The 23,143-nt window shown below is 53.0% G+C and overlaps 1 protein-coding gene across 1 annotated transcript in view; it reads left to right on the forward strand.

Annotated features, from left to right (window-relative positions):
• Positions 1-322: 322 nt before the first annotated feature.
• Positions 323-23,143, forward strand: part of LOC118260750 (uncharacterized) — a 40,436-nt gene continuing 17,615 nt past the window's right edge. The window contains exon 1 of the mRNA XM_035571215.2: positions 323-387. The gene's annotated coding sequence lies outside the window, so the exon portion shown is untranslated. The remainder of the gene's footprint in view (positions 388-23,143) is intronic.

Here is a 23,143-nt window from a genome sequence, read left to right on the forward strand (position 1 = left end):
TGGGCGCGGAGCGGGAGACCCCGGGAGGGCGTTTCTGTGGTGGCACGGCCCCGAGCCCCCGCCGCAGGACGAGGGACGAGGCCAGGAGCCCCCCGAGCTGGCTCTCAGGCAAAAGGCCGGCGCTCGGTCACACGCAGCACCCCGCAGCCGTGCCAGGGGCACGTCGCGAGCCCGCGGGGACCCCGAAAAGGGGCTTTCCCCCCCCCGCTCTCCCCCCGCTCGCCGCTCCCCTCACGGCGGCCCCGCCCCTCCCGCCGTTGCCATGGCGGCGGCTGAGCCTGAGCCGGGCCCGGCCCCGCGGGCGCACGGGGGGCGGGCGGCGGCTGCGGGCCGGGGCTCGGCGCCGCCGGGCGGGCGCGGGACGAGCGGCGGGGCCGGGAGCCGCAGGTGGGTACGGGCACGGCGACGGGGACGGCAAACGGCCCTTGTACCGGGGCCGGAGCGCGGCGAGGAGCGGCCTCGCCTCTCTCCGTAGCTGTGGGGGCTCGGGGGTGGGGTGGGGGGGGGGCTCCGTGCCGCTGCGGTTTGCCCGCGTTCGCCCTCCGCCGCGGTGCCGGGCCGTGCCGTGCCGCACGGCTGCCGGGAGCCCCGGGCTGCCTCCGGCAGCCTGCCTGTGCCGCTCGTACCGCGCTGCAGCCGGGCGAGGCGATGCTCCGGGCGGCTGCACCCCTGCCTTCCCCCAGCCCTCGCCTTTGTGGCGCTGCGAGGCGGGGGGTGTGTGTGTGGGGGGGGGGGACGGGTCTGCTGGCGGCAAGGGAAGGGAAGGGAAGGCCTGGGGGCGGTGAGGGCATCTTCGTGCACGGCTCCCAAAACGCTTCGCAGCCGTCCATTGAGGCTCAGAGCCCCCCGCTGCAAGCTGGGGACGCCTTACTGAGCCCTTGGGCAGGTGGGGGAGCAGCGAGCTGAGAGATCGAAGTCACGTCCCTGTCCTGAACTGGGTGTCACAGATCCTAGGTCTGCTGATGGAGGTATTCATCCCCATGTCCTCTATGAAATCGTCTCTTATTTCTATCGGCTGCTCCACGAGCTGTTCTGGGCGCTGCAGGCCACGTGTGCTCCGGGGTTTTGAGATACTGCTGTTGCGTATACCAAAATTTCGGTGCCTATAAGCGTGAGAAGAGTGGTTTCTGCTTAAAACAGGTCCGTGGTGGCTGCTTGGTTTGTACTGGGGCAGAACCCAGGAGCTCCGTGGTGGGTGAGGTTGCTTTAGGCAAGGCAGTGGGCAGCCAGACAGCAAGGCATGTATGGGGCTGACGAGGTAAATGCAGAAAGCCTGGACACCTGCCGTGACGTGTGTGACAGCCTGCCTCATGAAAGAGAAGCCTGGACAGGAGGTGGGCCGTGTGCGAGGTCTGGTTCCCATCCAGTGCTTCTATCGATCTCCTTTAAGGTCTTCAACCAAAGAACCCCGGCTGCAGTCTCAGGTTTAAGTCTCGCTGCCCTGTCTGTGGGGCACAGCACAGGACAATGATTGCCCCAAAGTGTTCACAAAGCCTAAAGCTACCCCAGTGCAAGAAAAGCCTACTGCCGTCTGGGTGACATTGTATAGCTCTCAGTAGCCACAGGGGAAAGGGAAAAGAGCAGGCTGAGTGCTCACATGCCTTTTCTGGGTTTTAATACCCAGCTGGTGTTTGCAGATTTCTGGGCAGGCTGATCCAGCCTTATGAGATATGCTGGCAACCCTTATTTCTTACTGTGTGACTTCGTAGGAGTTAAAAGTTCCTCTCTAATGAACACCCCCCAAGAAACAAGAGGCCAGGCATCTCAGGGCAATGCAGTTGCAAGAGGCATCGCTTACTGCTGGCAGGCGAGCTGCGGTTTCGCAGTTTGGTTCCTTTCCAGCGTTTTGGAGGGACAGTTCCTGTAGAGAAGAGGGAGCAAGCATAGCTCCAGGGCCTCCACTGCTGGGCACCAGCCAATTACTGTCATATCAGATTAGCTCTATGGCACATTAGCACTCATTTATGTTAATACAAATGCAGCATGACTGCTCCATGCTATTGATGGAACTATCGTATTTACAGCCCTGTAATATGACTAATTGGAAGGGAGGTTCTGGTTACAAAACCATGGACTTCCAAGGTGATTCCTGCTGCTGCTTCCCTGTAGCCCATTGTGAAGCATGAAGATCGAGCCTCTAGAAGACGTAATCCACTTTTTAGTTAGCGTCAGTGCGGATACGCTTTTGGCAAACTCCAGGAAAAAAAATCCCGTATCACAAAAGGAGCGGGAAGAGCTTGTGATTCTTTCCACCTTGCCACAATCCGGACTCAGTAACCTGCGCCCCCGTAGCTGTGTCTTGGCCGCTGAGAAGGGCTCTGCTGCCTGTGCTCCCCGGCAGCCTGGCCCTTGAGCCCCGCGTTAAGATTCCCCAGCTGCTGCCGCAGTGTGAGCGCGTTCTGCTTGTCCAGAGCAGCTCGGCAGCAGCAGTCCTGGGTGTTTGTGAGCTGGGGAGGCGTAACGTGCCCATTCTTTGCCCAGGTCTGTAGAGCTGTCTGCAGCTTGGTGGCTGCCCGGCTCAGCCGTCACCTGCTGACGTGCCGAGGATGCACCCGCTTGTCCCTGGGAACAAACGAGGCTCCTCCGGCCAGAGCCTGCACGAGTTTCGCAGTCCCTGCTTCGTAATTAGCTCAGCCTCGGCTTCCATCTGCTTTGCAGCTCGCAGCAGCCCTCACAGCTGGTTCCTGGCAGCCATTAGCACCTTGCAGCAGAGGAACGGCTTCAGCTGTGAGTCTTGGGAAGATGGACAGGGCTGGCAGCACCAGCGAGCTTGGGAGAAATGACGAGGGAGGAGAAGACGGATGCGTGGACGCGGGGAAGGAAGGTGGACTGTGAACATACGTGATGGGGCAGAAACGAAGCGACAGGTGGGAAGCGCTGCAAGCCCCTGCTCCGTGGGGATGAAGGATGGGAGCTGCAGGGGGGAAGGAGGCAGGGAGCTCAGAGGCTTTTGGGAGCAGAGCAAGGGGTTCTCTGCTGCCACGGGGCTGTGTTTTACTGCCGCCAGCCCGCTGCCCAGCCTTCAGGGCTGCTGGGCCAGTCCTGAGCCACTGCAGTGTGCAGTGTCCTCATCCCCAGAGCCCTCCCTGCTCCCCGTTACCACAGCAGGCACCAGCATCGTTGTGTGAGGAGCTGCCGTTTGCTGCTCAAGGACAGCAAGGACAGGGGGAAGTCTGTGATTTCCGGAATTAGTTATGGAAAGCTGGGACCCTCAGGCTGAGGTAATGAGAATAGCTGGAGAATTAGGCAGTTCCCATATTCATGAGATGACAGACTGCGGTTCCTTTGCCAAGGCTGCATTAAATACACTGAGGGGCAGAGGAGTTTTCTGGCTTTGCTAACAGCTGCTTCAAGGTGAAGCACAAGGGGAGGAAGGAAAAAATCCACCGTCTTTTGTTAGTTGTTGAGCTATGGAACAGCTTGGGGCCTGGAATAATTCAGGGTCTTCTGTAGACCTTTTAGAACCTGGATTTGAGACAGTCCCCTCATCTCCTAGAAATAACCTAATGGGGAATTAAACAGCACCTGTCCTAAAGGCTCCTTTCCAGGAATGAACTAACGATGCTTCTGAAATCCTTCTCCACCTCCTGTCCTAGACAGGAAGTCAAAGTGCAGCAGTGTTTGCTTATGAATTGGTCACGGATCTGTATTTTGCAAGTGTTTTTAGCTAGTGAGAGTGTCTACGCCCTTGCCTCCCCTGCTGCTGAAATGCTTAAAGATACGTGTAAGAAAAAAAAAAACGTTTTTCCTTGGGGAGATGAAGCTTCAGCAGATGCTAGTGGGAGTTTACACTCTTGCTTCTCTGTCAATGCTTGCAGAAGCAGCCAGACACTGCACTGTAGGTACGGGGCTAGAGCTGCTCCGGTCAGACACCGCACGGCCCCTCCTGGGGCTTCCCTGGCATCCGGGAGCAGAGCTGGCAGTGCCCTGTCAAAACTCATTTGTTTGTGACGGGGCAGCCCCCCTCTGCCTGAAGGCACTCGGTGACTGAAAGGTGGCAGTGGCTTGGACCTCGAGCGGGTGATTCACAAGGCTGTCAGCGCACCGCTGAGCCTCTCGTGGAAGGCTTTTCCCCCCGGGAGGAAGGGAATTAAGGACCCTCGGATGCCGAGGAGAGACAGCTCCGCTCAGACCTAGCCCAGCAGTGATACACGTTAGTTCCCGGTGTCACAGCCAGGCAGAGCTGCTGTGACAGATTTATCTGCTGACTTTGTAGCTTGCCTCAAGGACAGCTCGCCTGCCAGTCCTGTGATCGAGTCTGCTCTCATCTTCGGGGACCTTGCTCGGAAAGCCCACCCTGCAGAGAGATCTAGGGGTAAAGCAGCAGCTCGGAGTGTGACTGGAGCAGAAGTAGCACCAGCCGTGGTCGGTGCTGAATGGCAGCTGCGTCCTCAGGACTAACAGGGCATCAGTGACAGTGATCAGCTCTGCGCTGAGGTGTTCCTGTCACTCGGGGCGCCGTGGCCAGCCCTTCCAGCCTGCCCCTAAGAGCAGGGGCTTTCGGTTCCCCCAGTCTGCAGTCGGAGCACAAAGCCGCCTGCAGGCAGCGAGGTGTTGGCACAAAGGACAAGCTACTCCCTTTCCTGCATCATTCGCAGCTCAGATCCCAAGCTGCAGAGGACTTTGGGGCAAAGATGCGCTAATCAGTGCTGAGTGGGCAGTCTGCTGAGAGCCTTCTTGGTCTTGGTGTTTCTCTACCCTAAATCCACGTGGACAAAGAGCTGGAGTGCTCAGAGTTCACTTCTGAATAAGGCAGAGGGAAGACTCCTTGGACAGGAGTTGCAAGGTCATCTCTTACAGGATGTTTCCCTTCCCAAAATGTGCATACCGTAAACCTTTTCCTCTCTTCTGGTCATACCAGGCCTGAGAACCCAAGCTGTGTGCTGAATTCAAGCCAGTTGCCTGACAGCACTAGAGACAAGAGATTTCCCGTGACTTGAGACCCATCTGTGATTAACCAAGTTCTTGTTTTAACCTGCGTTACAGACAGTAACTTACCGCAGTCACGCGCGGATCATATTCATCTTTGCCTTGGGATGTGGTTCCACTGCTTCTTGTGAGGATCGATACGGTTTCATCGCTGATCCTCGCTGTGGTAGTTTAACCTGGCAAAACCTCAGGCCTGAGCTGAACGGAGACCTCTCAATTACACGGAGATCTTCCAGCGCTCCCTCAGGAGGCCTGGTTTGCGGTACTTAACTGTTTTGCACTGATGTGCCCCGTTTTTTACCGCAGCTGTTGCAACAGCTCTGTTGCCTGCGGGCAGTCAGGTTTGTGCAACGCAAGATAACCTGCCTGCGAGCCGCGATGTGGCAGTCCTCTTCCTGCTCCGAGGGCACGGCGTGGCTTTGGAAAGCAGAGCCTTGTGCTTGGAGAAGCCGTGCCTGCAGCGGGGAGACCTCACAAGTCGTTAGCTCGGCTGCTGTGGAAGCTCGGTGTTGTTGAGAGCAGACAGCAGCCAGAGTTACAGGTGGGGGGAAAAAAAGAAAAGCAAATCTGGTTTTGGAAGAGGAAGGAGTGGGCTGTGGAAGCCTTCCTTGCTGATAAGCAGCCCCCGTGCTGATCAGCTCTTGAAGATTAAGATGTACAGCGTCTTTGGTAGAGTCCCAGGACATGGGGAGGATGAGCTCCAGGCTCCGCGAGCCAGCTCTGCTGATAGCCTTGTGCTGCCACAGCCGGTCACATCTTTCTGGGAAGATTTTCTGTCCTTTACCCCAGGGTCTCTCTCACCTGTTTGCTGTGCAGCCATGTCCCAGCGGACACAGTCAGTGCTCCTCTACACCACTGTGTTACTTCTGTCATTTCTCCCCAGTCGGACAGGGGAGCGATAACTGCAGCGCTTCCTACCCTGGCTGTCAGAACACACCTCAGGCTTCGCTGTAGCCCTAGCATGAAGCAAATCCCTAAGACAGGCGGCCCAGCCCAGAAACAGCCACGGGCACGTCAGCCATCCCCTCCGTGCTTACGGCAGCGCCGCGTGCATCGGTGTGTAACTTGGTTTTGTACCGGGTGGCTTTGGGTCGCCGTGGGAAGAAGCTCCCTGCTGCCTCTGCTCCATCCAGAGGGATGAGAGTCAGCAGCGTGCTGTGAGGCGCTCGTGGTGCGGTGGGGAGACCTAAACCTCAATCCTCCCTGGGCTAAGTGATGTTGAGGACGCCTCTCTGGGTGCCTGCGCGGTGGCTCTGCTCTCACCTCGTGCTGCGGTGGCTGCTGAGGCAGGCGGAGCGCGGTGGCAGAGGCCGTGCTGTCTGCGTGTCGCGCGTCCCTCTTCCACTTGTGGGATGGGGAAAAGGAATTCCTCTAGTGAGGAAGAGAGGGAGTAGCGTGGGTGGCTGTGCTGGGAGCGGGATGAGAGGGGAGCGTGCAGCTCCCTGGGAGCGGGGAAAAGGCAGAGCAGGGCGGGGGTGAGCCAGGGCTGGTGGAAGCTGGCTGTGCGTTGGCTTGGGAGGGCCTTGTAAGCAGGGCAGGAACCCTGCGCCTGAGTGCCAGGCGCCGGGGAGATTCAGCCCCAAGGCAGCGGGTGGGTGACATGACTCCTCTGAGGAAGAGCAAGGAGCAGGATGCCTGGCCTCTGAAGGGGTTCCCTGCTTACCCTGCCCTGTCCGCTGCCCGCTCCTGCTGCTGTTTGCAACGCGCAGTTAGCATTTGGAAAAAGCAGTGCCCTTGTACAGCGCCCCCCCGGCTTCAGAAGAGTTCTCCCAGCATTGAATTTGGCCCATGGATTTTAATTACTCTTCACTGTGCTGGTAATGAGAGCCAGTGGAGTTGTACTGATTTTATTTCCTTTTAATTTGTTATGATGCTCTGGATGCAGATTAACTTTCCCAGCTCGATACGTATTATTGATTCATCTTGCCTCGTGATGTGGTAAAGGGCCCGAAGAGGTTGCCAATTTCACTGCAGCTTCCCATAGTAGCTCTGTACCCCATGTTGCGTCTCCTCGCCCTGGCGGTAGCCAAAATCGGGTACCTCTGCTTGCTTCTGGTTGGGTTCTTCACATCAGTAACGAAGGATAAAATCAGGCCTGTGGCAGTGTTTCTTTACAGTTCCCTTTCTGCTCCGTTCGCTGACCAAATTTGCCTGGGGGAGAGCAGTGCTGGGAGCAGAGTGGCCTTCCCTCAGTTCAGGGTCTGAACAGTAACTTCACCTGTAGAGTATCACTTTTTCCTTCTCTTGCCAAAGAACCCATCAGCTTCATGGCCAGTTCAGTACAGGAACACGTGTGCTGATCGTGTAGCACCGGGCAAGCCAAGATTAAGGAGATCAGAGGTACATACTGCTTTGTCTTTTCACACGGCTTACTTTGGGGCTTAGAAGCCCATATCCAATTAAAGCCGCTGGGCAATTAACATGGAAACAGTTGAGCCTGGTCTTTGTTTAGTGCGTGTAAATATGGCTGCTCCAGCTGCAAGGAAGCCTCGGACTTGTCTGAGTGGGTCTGGTCCTGTCCCCCTTATCTCCATCTTATCACTGAGGAACTGCTGTCACCAGCTTCCTGAGAGATACTGGGCAACAGGCTGGGGAAATGCTTTTTTGAAGGCTGTAAAGTAGCAGTGGGCAGAAAAATTGAGGTAAATTGGGTGATAAGTCAGGTACTGGGTTCTCGATGCCAAACATCATCATCCTAGGGAGGCTGGGGCAGTATCCCACAGACCCGCAGCCACGCGTCCTGCGTTAGCCCAGCAGTGTCACGTCGTCCTTGTACCCGGCAGCATTTCCCCAAAGCACCCGGAGTCACTCAGGAAGAGCAAAAGCTTTGGGGACTTAGTGATTCACCAGAGAAGGTGCTCACACCGCCCTAGGCGGAGCTGTACGAATACATCCTTGTGGCTTGGTTCCACCATGCCCTTAGGGAAAATAAAAAGGCATTTCACTTTTCTTCTTCCTGCCTAGGCAAAGTCAAGTTTCTCTCTTGGCTGGGCTCCTCCCCAGCAACACCAAGCACGTGGTGAGCACGGCACCGCCGAGGGCCCACGTGGGAGAAGGGCCCTTCTGTTCCCTCACTTGCACCCAGGAAACAAATGTGTCTCTGCAAGCCCCTTACGGGCTGTTTGGTGATCCCAGCTGCGGCAGCCTCCCCAGAGACCCAGCCAGCTCAGCCTCATCCATTTTATTTCCTTAAGGTGGAAAAATGTAACTGAAGCATCTAGGTTATCAAGCATCTTGATTTACACCAAGTCTGCCTTCCTTTCTGCATGGAGTAAGTACTGGGCTCGTTCCCTTCTCTGACTTTTTTCATTGCTTAGGCTGAGAGAGGAGAAACCAGGTGGATGTATGAAGAGGCTCCAGGCTCTACCCTTCACCAAAATTGTTTTCATTGAAATGTGCTTTTAATATCTTCCTGAAAAAAGTGGGATTGTATCAGAACAGGTAAAACCCTTGCTTCTCTACTTCCCTGACAGTCCCTACCTCACAGGATCACTTGGAAGCAAGCAGCATCTCTCCAGGATTTCTTTGGCGTTTTGTGGTGTTGGTTTTTTTTAATGATTTACTCTTGCCTCCCTGCTGGAGCTCCCTGGAGCACTGATCGCGTCTCAGGGATGATGCCTTGCTTAGAGAAAATGCTGTAAAACCTACTGGTCTCCTCAAGGAACAAAGCAAAGGACGCCACACAGCAGCTGGTGTTGTCTGGCAAGTCAGAGGTGCTGTGCCTCTTAAACAGAGTACATCATCACCATCATCACTAGTCAGGTGCCATTTCAGGAACAGAACAGGAAAAACAGAAAGGAAAGGAGAAGAAAACGATGGTGAAAGGCAGGAAAACTTTCTATCCCAAAGCATCTGCACAGACCCGACCGCACACCCTCACGTGCTACCCTAGTGGTGTGTCGAGAGGCAGGCGTGCTTCGTGGACGGGCCCTTTGATACCACGGTCCGGTCCCTGCCTGCCTCCCTGTTCCCTTACAGCTCGTGCCCTTTGAGGCCGTAGAGCCGTGGCAGCTTCTGCTGGTGCTTTTTTGGAGCTGCTACACTCGAAGAGAGGTCCCAGCGTTCAGTTAATTCAAGTAATTACCGTTCAGTTTTAGAAAACCTTTCTCTATTTTCCTGGGTGCTCACGAACCGCAAGGAGAGGAAGGATCCGGTTCCTGCAGGTGCCGGCGGGTTGTTTTGTCACCCCCCTTTCACAGGTAGCAGAGCTGAAGCGCAGGGAGTGGAGCGCCTCACCTGGGAGGACCCCAGGAGATCAGGGACCCCTCAGTGTGTTACCAGGTCACAACCTGTTGGCTGCAGCTCTAAGAGTTACAGCAATCGCTTCATTCACGCACCAGGGTGAGAAGACACAACGTCAGCTCGTGGCTTCTCCAAATTGTCTTAACCTGTGTCAACGAAGAGCTCAGGGCTGAAAATTGACGCTCTGTGACCTTCCGCAGAGAGGAGACAGCGAGAGGAGAGAGTGCTGCCCCCGCTTCGGGGCAAGGGGAGTGCACCTGAATTTTTAAAATGCTCTCACAAGTGACTGATGAAGCAGCGTTTCTGGAGAGGAGTGGAAAGAGAAGAAATTGGGGGTCTCTTCCCATGGGGCCAGGTCAAATGTCTCGTGAAGTCGATTGCCGACATCGGAGTACTTCTACCAAAATCTTTCAGCCACTGAGGCCCGGGCAAAATCATGTGCTTTGGCTGAAGCAAGAACGGCAGCCAGAAATAAAATCTGACTTGAGGCGATTGACAGGCGTGAAGATCTCTCCTTATTCCCCAGGATCTCGAGTCAAAGGCCTTCTCATCTGCCTTAACGTGCCTTGCTGTGCCATCAGGGCTTCACAGCTTCCTGGGTGCCTGGCGGCGGGCGGAGGGAGGCCGTGCTAGGTGGAGCTGGAGCTGAGAAGGAGGGTGCCGTCGCGGGACAGCTGGAAGGAGAGGAGGTGCGGGGCTCCTGGAGGGTCTGCGTCTGTGTGGCTCTCGGGGAGTTTCACGATTGCATTAGGAGACCCTGTACCAGCAGCTGGGAGGAAGGAGGGCGTTCGCTGCATTTACCTATTTTTCTTCTCTCTTTATTAACTGCAGTTCCTCTGACCTCCACAGAAGGAGGAAACAGAGGAAGAGAAATGTGCAATTTTCCTTTTCTCGACAGCCATCTAATTACAGCGCCTGATTTTCCTGCTGCTTTTGCACATTTACCATTGGCCAGCAGAGTTGAGAAAAAGGCCTTGTTTCATCCAGTGGCACAAGATTAAGTTAACAGGACTCTGTTCCGGGGCTACTGACATGCTTCCAAAATGCAGCTCTGACATTGCCCAGGCTGTGGGTAATTTGATTCTCGTGCTGACGAAAGCCCTGAGCAGCAGCAAAGCTTGCACCTTAAGAACTGCATGCTCAAGGTGGTAGTGCCTACGTCTCTGCATGTTCAGCTAGCATATTTTCAAACACAATGACCATAAAAGCAAGTCAATATCTTCGGACATCCTTGGTTTATAGTAGATATCAAAATCTGAACTTGATTTCGCTAAGAGTCATGAGATATGGAGCCGTTACCTTCTGCAAAATGTGATGGCTGAGGCAGAATGCTTCGTGCCCTGGTAAAAACCCATGGTGTTAGCTGGGTGACTTCCATGTGAGAGACCTTGGCTGTTCTCACAGATGGCAGCTGGATGACCTCAGCAACCGGAATAAGGGCCTCTCGCTTCATGTGGAGAAAGTCCTTCGATCTTTAACTAGCTAATCTTTGATTTTATTTTTTTTATTTAAAGATTTTTGGGCACTGTGCAGTGCTAAGGAGGATCTTGCTGAGCTCCTGTTACCTCAGCAGCAGCTGATACGTGATGAATTATTCAAGAATAGCCAGTTCCTTCATTAATTTTAATAACTCAAAATTTCCACCATGTTCTAGGCAGCGCTGCCAGCTGGGATGTGATAAGGTAAGCCCATTATTTCCTGGTGTCTTTTTCATTGTCTCCGGGTTTACACACCTGAGGGCTTTTAGAGCGAACAAGAGATTAGTATCAGACAGTGCTAATTTGGGGCAGATCTACAGCGGGCAGAAGAGGTGACAGAACTCCCCCGTCTCTCATGGGGTCCCAAAGCCCTGTCCTTACACAGGGAAGGTGGCTTTGCATGTACAGAAATGGCCTCAGCTGCTGAGTGCTGGCCTCTGGGACAGAGTGTAACCCTTCAGCCAGATGGCCTGGCCTCTGCAGCAGCTGAGAGGCACTTCAGAGGCACTTCCCTTCTTTCATACAGACTGACTCTCCTGAAATTGGTTCCAGGTCTCTAATATTTCCCCGGAGCAGGCAGACTGTGGTATTTGTGAGCCAGTCCCATTCAGTAAGCAGCTACGTGGATCAGTCTCACACGTAGCACACGCGGGCACTGCTGTTAACACCCATGCAGGCAGCATCTCGGCACGCTGCATGCATCCCGTCCAGGGTGCTGCTGAACCCCCACGCAGCACGAAAGCTGCCACCGAAAGTAAACCGAAAGTTCATCTGTTGACTTTTGTGACTTACCTTTCCCTGAGGTTCTGCTCAAATCCAACAACAGGAAATACTTTGTGACACAGAAGCACTATTAGCAGTTTCTTCAGAGAGAATAAGTTGTCGTGAGGACGTGACCAGATGTAGCATAGCTGCGCTTTACTGCACATGCAAGGAAGGCAGAAATCTCTGCAGCTGCTTTTGTTGTCACGTATATTAGAGGAGGGAAGACGAACTGCTGGGGAGAGGAGAGGCTGGACACCAGCGGTGCTGAACACGAATTGTTTACAGCCACGGTGATGAATCAGCCCGCAGATGAGCCCACGAGTAACTGACCTGCCAGCAGCTATGCGGTGCGTGCTCATGAATATACTGCTAATAACGCAGCCAAGTGCAGCAGCTCATCCACGGATCTGGCACCAAGCCTCCGGGAGATGAAAGGCAGACCTTGCTAGAGGAAGGTCACAGCTCTGGGAGATTTAACGGTTTGATCTTTGGGGCTGGAACATGAAAGAATAGCACCTGATAGTGAGAAATACACGCGAGGCTCCTCACAGTCTATTAAATAGCAATATCCACGTGTCTGCATTTCAAGAGGTGGAGCGACATTGGCAGATCTCTGCAACCGTTGTACCTGCTGGCTCTTCTAGTCGCCTCCCACAGACACAGGGCTCTGTTACCTGCGTCTTACCCAGTCCCACTACTCATCACAGCCCCCCAGAAGATTGTTCTGGGGGTTACAGATCTTCACTAGGAAATCACGCACCTCCCTCTAGTCTGCTGTGGTCCAGCTCCTGTTCCCAGTCAACAGGAATGCGCTGCTCTGATCTATCTTTCAACCTGACCCAAATCTACGGCCGGTCTTATCTCATGTCTTGGTATTAAAACAAACCGGAGAAGTGAATGGTCTCAGGTTGATGTTGTAGAGCTCCCCAGACGGTTAGTGCTGAGCAGCTGACAGAGGCAGCTTGCTACTTACTCTACCTTCATGGCACTGCAACCGACTGTTCCACTTCTGGAATGAGACTCTGCTTTTAGGACCCAACATACTTCAGCTACTTCATGCCATCATTAATCCTGCAGCTCTTTATTCCCCCTTTTGTCTTTTTTTCCCTTATCAGTTTTCTGCAATTCTTAGCCTGTCATTTTTATTTATCACTCTCCGTATCCCCAGTGTTTATACACATACCACGCTTGCTTTCACTTTCCCAATAAACAGGAATCCGATTTTTTCCCAAGCCAATGTATTTATTTTCTTCAGCTGCAGGACTGTGGCTGTTTGAACATCTAGCCAAAAAACACAAACAACCCAAAATAACCAACTCTCAATTATCATTTGTATTTTTCTATTTGAGGATTCGAGGTTCCCTGTTTACCTGGCTCACGGTTGTTCTCAGCTCTCGGAAAGCTCCGTTTTTAGAGTCCTAATGACGGATAATTGGCGGGCGCTGGGCTGTTTGCACACAGCGAATCTGACTGTGTACCGATCAGTGGTAGCTAAGCAACCAGCTATGGTTTTAGTTCTGTGATCAATTCCTTGCTATCTGTCAAGATGAAGTCTAACCCAGTACATACCCACAAGGGATGGAACAATTTGGGGATTTCAGGAGCCATCGTGGGTAGGACTGGCAGATTTAGGCAGTGACGGCAAACGCTTTTGCGCTTTATCCATAAAAGCAGATAACTGTGCCCACATGGGAAGAGCGGAGCAGGCCCCGTGGCTGCGTCTGGATTCAGCCAGCAATCCCACCAGTGCCAGAGAAAACCCGAATCCCACACAGCTCTGCTGTCACCCAGCAAGCCAGGTTGGCCAGGCCAAGGTCAGCATGCATACAGCCTAGACCAGGCAAGGGCCGAGGCAAGGATTTAAATGCAGCTTCCAGGCCAGGGGAGGCTGGTCAAGGTAACGAGAGGCTGTTTCACTAAGGGCTGTGATACCCCTCACCCTAGACCCGGAGCTGCTTTGCTCCCTAACTTCTGTTCCCGAGGAATCACTCTTAGATGCTTCATCTAAAAGAAATCCGATTTAGCTTCATGCAAAAATAGAAAATGTGGTCTGTGTGGGGCCTCCACGCTCTTCTATCACTGCCCACCTGCAAAGAGCATTTTCTGGTGCTCAGAAAGAGATCTTTGCAAGCTCTATCTCCAGACTCTCTGCACTTCCCCTTTTTGCTGTTCCTGCTTGCTGAAAGGAGCCATATGGATTTTGTACTGAATGTCACATAAATGCTAATACGTAAGTATATTTAGAGGTGGCATATGGGCAATAGTCAATGGGAACGAGCGCTTTTTTGGTTCAGATTATACAGGCGAGTTCAGTGAAGCCAGCTGCTGTAGTGGGTTAGGCAGGAAGCTTCATTCACCTGGGGTCCCAGGTCCAAATCTCTGCTGGGGTTGTTTCTGCATGTGGCATCTCTGCCTGACTTTATCACCAGCACTGATGTTTGCTGGCAGGTGTAGAAAATCCTGAAGACTTCAGCCCTTGAAAAAAAAACCCACAACGTGTATTGTGATCTGGGAGATGCTGTATGGCAGACAGAGAGATCTGACTGCCCTTTGGAGTGTTACAGGCACAAACGTCCTTGTTTTGTAGAGAGTCAGCACAGAAGAGTTGGGCTGCAGAACAGTCTGTTACAGTAAGCAGATGAAGGAAATTCTTTGAGCTTTCAATCCTCCTTGAGCCTCAGAAAGCTTTGGGATATGTTGGAGGCTGTGAGTTTCAGTGTCCTTTCCTCGGGGGTTCCAATACAACTCACGGTGGTTCCGTGCACCACAGCTGCTGGTGCGCCTGCCTCGGCCGGGGAGCAGGAGCCTTGCCTGTGCGAAGAAATTTCCTGCAAAATAGACTTTACTCTTTTTATTTTTCAGTGATTGGGGGATTTAATCTTGGAACCTCAAACAACAAAAAATTCCAAGCTGAGCAGAGATGGAAAGTTTTCATGAGACTGTAGCTAGTATCCCCTTTGATGATAGCATGATTTTATCTGCTCTGATTAAAAGGTTAACTGGATTTGGAGCATTTATGCAGAAAGGAAAGCTGACAAGATCCTGATGGATTTTTACAACTTGCTCAGGGGTTGGCTTATAGCAAATCCACTGTGGTCATTACGTTCCCCACTTCTGTCACAGCCTGATGTCTCTTGTTTATAGCCTCGCCCGCAACGTTAAATAGCAGTCATAAAGCATTTTGCTACTGGTCCTGCCAGCTGATGAGCCCATTTTAAGCCCTGCTCATTGCATCGCATGCATGTCTCTTTGCATGGGGAAGTAGCTAGTTTTGAATGTCACCCAGCCCTACAGAGGCAAGTGGGAAGATGGATTATGCTGGCAGCCATCCATCCATCTGCTCATCTGCCAACACTAATGTTTAGCTTTTCAGGCTCCCAGTTGTCTTAAATAAGGCTGACCTACAGGATCTGGGGTGGGAAAGGTCACATAGCTCGTTTTGTCTTCTCCTTCTTAAGTGGTAATTAAGCTTTCTGAGGTGTTATAGCTACGTGTAGGAATTCTTGACGGGCAGTATTTATGAAGCTGAGGTTAAATCCCTTGCTGAGGTGCTGTGGTGTATGAGATGCTAACCGTCAGATTGGCTGCTCCATCTGCACCGTCTTCTCAAGGTACTCCTTAAAAAACGTTTACAAAGGTTTCATATTTGTTTATCAGGAGTGACTGGGTATCTGCAGTCTTTGATTGATAACACCCAATTGTATCTATAGAGTGGTTCTGTCCCTCCTTCGGGCAGCTGTGGGTACTTTGAGACAACCACAAAGCTGCAGACTTTGAGTGCTGTGACACAGGAGCAGGAGCCACAATAGTTATTAGAAGAAAGCTGGTTGTTTGCCTGCAGCTCAGCTGTGATGCTTCTGGTTCTGCTCCTGGTAGTGTCTCCATAATTTCAATTTGCATGCAATGGCTTTCGTCCGCAACTATGCTCTGTGCTTTATTTTTTTTTCACAGTTTAAAAAAAAAAAAAAAAAAAGAGGTTAACAAGAATATAGCAACCTTCGTGAGAGACATATGGAAGGAACATTTTGCAGAATGGAATGGAAGTCATGATATGTAACTCATATTGCTAGGGAACTAGAGAGCCCAGAGCTGGCTGGGAGCAGCCAGCTTCAGAGCCTGCAGCAAGCCAGTGGCCTGGGAAGGGGCGTGGGGGTCCTTGTGGCTCTGGGTCCGGGGTGGGTCTGTGTCTCCTTCACCCTTGGCCTCATGAGGACTGTGTGACATAGCCAGTATCTGAGTCCCCAGCACAGGGTGAGGGGCTCTGGGTGACTGGCTTTACGTTCTCCCTTACTTGCTTAGAAAGAGCTGCAGAACTGCTGCATCCAGTCTTTTTTCAGCATCTTGCATATTTAGTGGCTAGCCTGCGCTGCGGGAAGATGCAGCTTACTCACAGCATCTCATGCATTTGAGCAAACAAAACCATTCTCTTGCAGCTGGTTCCAAACAGAGGGCATATCCTGCCTCTTCCCGCATCACCTGTCACTACAGAGCACCAAAAAGACGGCAGAGTTGTCTAGCACTGTTGGTATGTTAAAACATACAGTTGTGGTTAGGAGCATCCTTAGAGCATATTTGTTGATATTATTCTTTCACAGAATTTGTTTCTTTCTTAGTGGTGACATTAAAACATTGCCAGTGAGCTACTTATGACATGATGCTTGTTTTACTGACAATGTTTTTTGGAGGGTGAGGTGAGGCCAGGTGTGGGTGTGGTGAGAAATCCCATGGATCTGTGTCGCCTCCAGCCCAAACTCTCCACATCCTGTTCCCGTGGGGTCACTTGGGTGTTAATGTCCAGCTGGGATTAAAGACATCCCAGAGAGATTCTCCCATCTGGAATCTATCTGATATCGTTTAAGTCAAATATCTGGACATAAGGGGTCTGCTCTCAGAAACCGTTGGTGACCAGCTCTGTAGGGCGGACACCGCTTGGCAAGTTGCCCTCTGGAATACGCGCTTTTTCTGAAGGCATTTTCCCTGGTGTTGCTGAGCGGAGGAGCCCAGACCTGCTGCCCAGCCCAAACTGGTCGCTTGTACTCAGCCCTGAGCTGCTGTGGGCAGTTCACCACCTGCCGTGTCTCTGCAGTCCCAAAGTGGCTAACAGAAATACTAGCTGCACGCACAGGAGGAGTAGCAGCAGCTCCCTACAGACGGAGATCCTGTTTAAAGGAGGGGGTGTGTTCCTACAGCCTCCCCCACCTCCCAGAGAGGTAATCCAGCTCTCATCCCTGTCCAGCCACACCTGGTTGTGGTGAAACCTCCTTTCTTCCACCCATGGTGCTCACGGCCCCCCTCTCCTTGTGCCCAGCCAGAAGGACAGGGCGCTGCAGCTGGTTCTGTGCTCTCCACCCCAGCCAGCAGCGGGCCAAGCAGAGCAATTGGGCTTGCTAATTGCTAGCCACGGCCTTCCCTATAGGGAAGGCGCCAGCCGGAGTCTTCTCCAGGCATCGGTGTTCCTAAAGCTTCCAGTACAGGCAGGCTGTGAAATGGGGCTAAGGGAAAAAATCACTTCCATAGCTAATTGAAATGGAGGTGAAGGGAAGAGGTGCAAATGCAAGTTGAAAGAACAGCCTTTGTCTCTGATAGTCAACTGGGAGAAATAATTTACTGGAGCATTCAAGAATATGCAACACAAGCAAATAAATGATGCAGACAGTGTGATCAAAGGGTTGCTATACGAGAGAAAGCCTCTGTCAGTGCTGGCCAGGCCTCCGTGTGCCTAGGATCCTTGCCTAATAAATTTGATGAACAGCCACATGTGATGTAGGAGAAACTCGCTGAATTTTGCTCTTGGGATCGGTTCCTGACATAAAGTGCTTTCAGACTCCATAGTCCATTAAAATCACGTTTATCAAAGGAAGCAAAAGAGAGGTGCAGCATACTTTTGTCTCCAGGTCCTGAGTTCATGTGGAAGCGAAGGACCTGAACACATCAGTGACGGAAAAGACACATCGATTGGATCTGATCTGCACAGGGCAGTTACTGGCAAAACTGACAGTGTAATGATACTGCTGCAGATACCGCTCCCTTGTGGATATCCCTATTCCATAATACCAGATCCAATCCAGTAACAACTTGCCGGAATAAGAGGGCCCACCAGGCAATTGCGTACCCGGAGAGGTACCCCTGTGTGGAGTAAAAAGCTCTGCAGTGAGTCCGCGTGTGCAGCTCCTAGACAAAGCACAGCAGAAAAGGCAGAGTCTTTGCTAGGAGGAAAAGCATACTCTAGGATTTACTAGCTGCACTGAAATCTGCCCCACAAAACGAGTGTCTTGCAGTTTGTCCACCCCTTGGTGGGCTTAGATAAAAAGCACGTGCAGAGGGGAGGCCCGCTGGGACTTCATCGCTTCTTTATTACCATGTCAGCAGCCTGGATTGGAAATGTTTTCCACAGAGAGAGCAAGGCCGAAGGGAGAATTGACTTTTCAGAAAACCGGTTCCTGTCCCCCAAATCCCCGGAGGCCTTGTGCAAGGTGAGAGGCCCAGCTGCGAGCGCAGCACGGCCTGTCCTTGCCAGCGGCCATTACCTGACCGGGATGAAGGGCAAGGGATGGCGCCAGGCTGCGTCTTGCGGAGAAGGAAGCTGTGAGAGAGGCTGGGCTGCCTTCATGGGGTGAAACCTCAGGAAAACGGAGCAAAGAGCAGTGTGCGACAGCGGCTTTTCCACGCTTGAAGCAGCTCTGCAAAGGCGGGGGGCTCCCAGGGGCTATGGCGGCAGCTGAATGAAACTGTCGCTTGTGATAAGGCGCTCTGAGAGCTGGGGGGAAATCCTGGCTCTGTGCCCGCTGGCAAAGCTCCAGGGGATTTCACCAGAGCCAAGCTTTTCTGACTCTGCACGTGAAATAAATTGCCGGGGTGAAGCTGCAAAAATAACGCCTGGTAACGCAAGGCCTGCAGAAATCCTCGCGCAGCGTCGTGCCGGAGCACCAGAGGCCTGCTGCGGGCAGGAGCCTTGGCTCAGAAGAGCCCCGTGATGTCCCCCTGGGAGGGAGGATGAGCTGGGAAGGGCAAGGTGCTGCTGCACCCACCTAGGTTGTCACCTAACTGCCCGTTGGTACGCAAACTCACACTTCGGTGCCGAATTTTTTGAGCCACTTCTTTCTTTTCCCTGGCTTCCCCAGCAGCCCCAGGGACTACCCATCAATATCACCACAGCAACAAGAGGTCGTTAATGGTGTCCTGCCCGGCGAGGGGCGCTCAGCCGCCTGGTGGGCTGTCACCGGCAGCTCCAGGGAGAACGGAGAGAGCTTAGGGCCTCTGTGGGGTCAGACCTCTGGTTCTCCCTCCCCTGCCTTCCCCCGGCCAGGCCCTGCTTTGGTGCTGACAGTAATGGGCACAGCTCTTCCCTTAGCAGCGTGTGCCGCAGGGAACCGCTGCCAGGAAAAGAAGGGCTGGATTTGCTGCACAAGTAAGGATAAACGTGCCTCTCTCGGGTTTGTTTGCATGGGGCTGGGGCACCGAGAGGCGCTTTACATTGCAAATAAGCGACTTACCCAGCACGCCTCCAGGGAGCTCGGAGCAAAGCGGGAGGCTCGGGGGCCAGGGAGGGGGAATGGCAAGCTAAACTGCGAGGACAGATAAAAGACGTGTCATATAATTCTGCTACATGGAGAAGGAAGGGAAATTCTCAGAGGGTGTAAATTAGCGTTGACAAGCTATACTGATTTACACCCAACTCGCGGCCTGGCCCACGGGCTAATTAGCTGAAAAGTATCAGCATCTGAAAGGGAGGGGGTTGTTTAGAGAGGCCCATGTGGAGAGTTGGGGATTGAGGAGTTGAAAATGTGCAAATAAGAAGAAAAGAAAGTCGCCTGGGTAGGAAGGGTGATGTTCTAGGTAGGAAGGCTTGAGGTGTTCCTCAGAGGCTAATGCAGAACCTGCCCACCTGCACCAGCTCTCTGTCAGGACTCAGTGCCTGCTAAAACAGGCAACGTGCGGTGCTGGACCTTCTGAGGACAAATCCCTGGACTGAGACAGTTGACCGGAGCAGTCCTCCCAGGTTTCCTTCCGAAGCGTTGCTGAGGACCTCCACGCTCAGCAGAGCGGGCAGAGTGGCTGCCTGTGGCCATCCACACCCGGCAGGACTGCTGACACTGCCGCGGTCCGGATGTCCTCGCGCCGAAGCTGCTGCCACAAGCAGTATACCACAGTGCCCGACAGCTTTGAGATGTGACCACACGCGGCGTAAGATGAGATCATCTCCCTCACCCTGCTGAACGTCTCCCTCCTCCCTTGGACGTGGCTCCGAGCTCAGCCCGTTGTTGGCTTGGAGGGACGCTGCTCGTCCACCTCCCGTCAGCTTTGGGGGTGCTGGGCTAGGTCCCAGCGCAAAGTTAATGAACTGAGATGAATAGACGTAGGTTGGGGGATTTTTTCTGCCAGGATTCGTATCGCTTTATTGGAAATACCAACACAGTAAGCCATTAATGCATTCTAAATTTAAGGTTTATGGCTGTGCTGCAAAATACATCTTCCTGGGGAAAGGAAGGAAGCAGAAACTGTTGACATACATCTTATTCATAGAATTAGAGTGTGATTTCCTTCCTCTGCCCAATGCATGTTAAATAGTAGGCTGGGACTCTTGGGGCAGTGTTAGAATAAGGAATTAGGAATCCCTTCAGCAACCCTGGTGGATCCACCAGTATGGGACTGGGTTTCTGTTGCCTTCCTAGGGCTGGGAGGTGCTGTACCAGGACGTGGGGAGAGCTGTGGTTCTGTGTTCAGGAACCTGCTGGTCATGCACTGCAGAGGAGCCAGGCCGTCTGCGGGGCTCCCCTCTGGCCTTGTGCTTCCCAGACCTCACAGGGGGCTGGATGGGTTTTCCTCACCTGGGTTTGCCTGCAAGACCTGTGTGCATCCGGGCTGGGGAGTGTGGAGCCAGGCACAGAGCAGGGTTGGGGCCTGTTCCCCTCTAGGCTCGTGGTGCTTGCTGTGTGCCTATGCCGGCACCAAGGTGGGCAGTGGGGAAGGTCTGCTCCGTGTCACCCAAAGGCAGGGGAACGCTTGGGTCGTTGTGGGGAAACCGCGTGTGTCCCATGTGCCAGCCGAGTCCAGGCAAGCATCGGCTCTGCCTGGTTATAAACCCCCTGGGCAATTCCTCAAGCTGAGGAGGGGAGCGGAGGGGCTGATGGTGTCACAGTGCAGGACTGTGGATCAGATGCACCCTGCAGGTTTGTTTGTAGGTGTTGGGGGCGCTCTGTCCCAGGAGCGGACTTTACCGCGAATAGGACTTTCTTCCTTCTAAGGAGCCATCCTAAGGAGCTTTGTGGCCAAATAGGGTGGGGACCTGCTGAAAACTGGGTGATGCCATCTCCTGGAGCACCTGGAGCCGGTGCCACCAGGTGAATGTTAATCCTTGCAATCCTTCTGCTGCATTGCCACGAGGACTGTGGGAGCAATATTGTCCAAGAGGCAGAGCGGTGCACTGGTGAAACAAAAGGGGGTACCCGTTCCCAAAGTAAGGGAGCGATTAGGAGCTCAGGTCACCTTGAAAGTCCCCTGCCTGAAATCAGTGTGCTGGAACGCCTGCCCTTTGAGGCGGTTTGGAAATAGCGTGTCATCACAGCCTTTCTGAAGGAGGGTCACAAGGAGAAGACCATGCTGTTTCACTAAAAGAAGCTGCTCAGGCTTAGAGAGCAGCTAGAAAAATTCGCCAAGGGCAGTGCTGCCAAGCGCACAGCTGTGTGGAGCAGTGGGTTTCCTCAGGTGGAACCTGTCCAGTCAGGAAAGAACTTTCCCAAAGACCTTAAAAAAAACACAGAAGGGGAGCCAAGAATGCTTAAGACCTTCAAGTGATTCCATAAATGTTTTAGATTAGGTTTTCCACTGCTTTGAGATGATTTAGGAGCTAAGCCGACCAAAATAGGAGTTTGCATGAAGTTACAGCGATTCCTACATTGTCCCTGGTGGAAGTGTGTGTACCATAGCTGGGTGTTCCTGTGATGGACAACAGATAACGTAGAGAAATTCTCCTCAGGAACATGTGGATACCAAACGTATACTCTCTGATCAGCCAGCCCTGACCACGGCCAAGACACGTTCTTTTTCTGGAAACAAAGGCAGTGGTGGAGATACTTTGGAAGTGGCCACAGATGAGCTGGGTAAGCTTGTGCTGAATGCAGCGGTATGGAGGAAACGCTGGGGAGTAGTTCAGGATGGTGCCTGTGGGAGAATTTGGAGGTACCACTGACGTGCATGTTCTCATGGGAGCTTTCTGCACCGCCTGGGGTCCCCTCCCCTTCTATAAATATTATTAGTAAAAGGTATGGTATTTACAGCATGGCAACTCTGGAAATCCTTCCGTGCGCTGTGATGCAGGGTGCATTCTCGGATTAGGACCGTGCAAAAGCCTGGCCGACTTCCTTTGTGGCTGGGGTGCGTAAAGCAGAGGTCTCTGTTTGCTGTCTGTTGGTAGCCATTGGGGTCGCTTGACTCCAGGACCTTCAGAGATTAAGGAGAGACTCTGTTCCCCATGCCAAGCTGTCCCTGAGATGACGTGGTCCATGCTTAGGATGAAGCTGAGAACACCAGGGCCATGAATACAGACTGCAGAGGTTATGGTTTTCTCTATATTCTCTAACTTTGAACCCAAGCTGGCGGCTGTTCCTCTTGTTGGCAGTCCTGACTCGTGCCGCGGAGCAAGCAGCGAAAGCAGTGGCGAAACTGTAAGCTCAAGGAAAGCTACGCTCAGCTGCTCACCCTAAGAAAGAAAAGAAACCCGGGAAATGGTGCTGTTTTAGGTAACTGCCGTGGTCGTACCCCTGCAATTACCAGGCATGCTCTAAGCCCTGTTGCTGTTCCAGCTGCTAGAACTGACCGAAAAAGAAACGGGGCTGGAGGAGTCGCCTAATTGTCCTGCTGTGTCAATGGCTCCCTGCCGCACGGCTCTGCTTAAGTGAGCAGCTAAGAAAGCAAATACAGCCAAGGCACCTTGATTTTTCTTGTTAACCTTTGGCTTGAAAAAATAGATGTGTCTGGCAGCCTCTCCCGTGAGATTGCTGGTGTTTTCTGCTAAGCAGCCGAAGTGGAGCGATGTGCCTGACGTGGCAGCAGAGAGAGCACGCTGTGTCCACGGGGTTTGCTGTATCAGATAGCACAAACCCACACCAGCATTACTGCCTGCTAAAATCCTGTGTACAGCTCTTGGAAGTGGGCCTTTTGCATCCCTCCAGCTGGCTGGATGTCTGAAGTAAAAGGGAGACCGTACTTCAGGTTAAACTAACCTCCGTTCAGTGGTGCGTTTTGCAAAACCTTTATCAGAGAAATTAGAGTAAGACCTGAAGGTTTGTTTAGTCGCAGACTTTTAGCTTGAGGAAGGCGGCTTTGGTTACTCCCCTCCCCTGGACACAGGAGCTTGGCGAGATGGGCACGACTCAGAAGTTAATCTGTTTGTGATGTTGCACATGTGGAGTGTGAAAAATGTACCTGGCTCACTTGATCCCTGATCAAGGCAGGAGAGACCAGGCAATAGCAAGCTGCTCTCCGCCATCTCAGGGACAAGCTTCCCAGTTTGGCAGGTCTGTGGGGCAAACCTCGCTGCCGCGGGCCCTGGGAGGCAGCACTGGCAGACCTGCTCAGCCTTGATTTTCACCAGCACTGAGCAGCTTGTCCTTGTCCCTGTCTGCTTCGTCCTCCTGACGTTCTGCCTGGCGCTCGGCTGGGGCGGTCAGCCAGGCAGAACGGTCCGTGTGTGGGTGGGTGGGAAGGAGTGATTTATCCTTCGAGCTTTA

Source organism: Cygnus atratus, chromosome 6 (assembly GCF_013377495.2).
Source record: "Cygnus atratus isolate AKBS03 ecotype Queensland, Australia chromosome 6, CAtr_DNAZoo_HiC_assembly, whole genome shotgun sequence".
In the NCBI taxonomy this organism is placed as follows: domain Eukaryota; kingdom Metazoa; phylum Chordata; class Aves; order Anseriformes; family Anatidae; genus Cygnus; species Cygnus atratus.